The sequence below is a fragment of the Triticum urartu genome, chromosome 4 (assembly GCF_003073215.2).
Source record: "Triticum urartu cultivar G1812 chromosome 4, Tu2.1, whole genome shotgun sequence".
In the NCBI taxonomy this organism is placed as follows: Eukaryota; Viridiplantae; Streptophyta; class Magnoliopsida; order Poales; family Poaceae; genus Triticum; species Triticum urartu.
The window spans coordinates 579,346,832-579,348,603 of NC_053025.1; the positions used below are offsets into that span (position 1 = coordinate 579,346,832).

Genomic DNA, 1,772 nt, shown 5'->3' on the forward strand with positions numbered 1-1,772 from the left:
TAGAGAGAAAACAAAATGCTTCAAACAGAGCACGACTAATCCGGAAAAATATGGTTCACATCATGAATACAATCAGAAAGAGCCAAACTTGGCACATTATTACAATCAAACATGGTTCACATCAGGTTTACAATAAAAGAATGTTCACATCAGGTAACACAGCTATCACAGTATAACTAGCTCCAATGCTTCTCCCAACTTGTTCATCCTGGACCTCACGACAAAACATGAATCTAGGCCAGCATCTACAAGTTATCAAGCAAAATGGTTAGAACAAGCAAAATGCGACAATTTTATCATTTAAGCATAGAAGAACAGGGTCAACAACATTTCAATGTTTGAAAAATGAACCAGGTTTTCAATATTTGAACAGCAAAAAATTGATACAATAGATCATTTGCGCTTTAAATCAACCCCTAAGGAGAGACACGTTGACACATTCATTTGGCAACATCTGTAGAAATTGAACCTCATAGACATGCAATGTGGAATTTGTATCTCAAAGAAGTATACATACTTATCAGGTTTAATTAGCACATAAACATGCAATGTGGAATTTGTATCTCAAAGAAGTATACATACTTATCAGGTTTAATTAGCACATAAACATGCAATGTGGAATTTGTATCTCAAAGAAGTATACATACTTATCAGGTTTAATTAGCACAGAGAATCCAAATGCTAGTAACTCATGATTAGTACACAAGATAGGATTCAGCAAAGTAAACAAGAAGGTCGCTACAGTACAAAAGTAAGCTCATCACACAGAATAAATGAGTGGAACTACAGTGCATCCTCTGAATTGTCATGTTCACAGGATTAAAAGTAAGCGCAGCATAAGCATATGAGTTTTGTTTGGCACCACCACATATAACATAGCAACGCCAACGTGAAAAGTTTCCGCGTTATTGCCATATGTTTCCTCGGAATCATACTACACAGAGAAGGGTTCAGCCTCAAGTCTTAACTAGCCTTACATGGTGGAGTACAGATTTCCTTCTGTACCAGTGGACGTTGATGGTGTTATCTCCTTTGTCACAGGAGGACCCCACATGCAGTGGCTACATAAACAAGAAGCATCAGCTTAAGTTACAACCTGCAACAGAAACACTTGCAAAAATCGGGCACTTGGGTGTTTGGCAGGAGTACTACCTTGTGGATGTCGCCCATGAAGTGTGAGAGGAACAAGAGTGCTTCCATGATTTTATAGTACGGTGCAAGATAGCTATCATCATTAAACAATTCAAGATTGAAGAATTCAAAACATGTGAATTGCAGTAAATTGTAGCTTGGGTATTCTCTGCATGAATCTTGTCCTTATCCTGGAAACAGAAAATAAACATCAGTCCAAGCCACTTTCTTGTATGGGAAAGAACTGTACAAAGGCAAAGAAAACAAAAACATCACTCACCCACATCTTGAGGACTCTGGACTCTATGTCAGGCACCAAATGAACACATCAGTGCCTCCTTGTCAAGCTCTGCATTATCTGAATATAATACACAGGTAAGCTAACTGGAATTTGCAAAACAAAATTAAACCGACTCTATATTGCAGAATGAACACATTTCCACTCACTTTCTTGAATTGCCTTCACAGCTAACGGCAAAAACTGTTGCAATGCTTGCTTCACATGCTTAGAGCACCAACAAGAGCCAGCTCCTTTATTATTGGGTAGGCTACTTCCAACCTTTCTGTAGCCTAAAGAATTCAATGCGAAGGTATTAGAATATTGTCTCATATTACACATACCAAGGAAAAGATACAAAATA

General features: G+C 37.9%; 1 long non-coding RNA gene across 1 annotated transcript; it reads right to left on the reverse strand.

Annotated features, from left to right (window-relative positions):
- LOC125554232 lies at positions 1–1,324 on the reverse strand. The gene is made up of 3 exons (XR_007304353.1): positions 1,153–1,324; positions 978–1,061; positions 1–245 (listed from the first exon to the last, which is right to left on the reverse strand). It is a non-coding gene; the product is annotated as an uncharacterized LOC125554232 (long non-coding RNA).
- Positions 1,325–1,772: the final 448 nt, after the last annotated feature.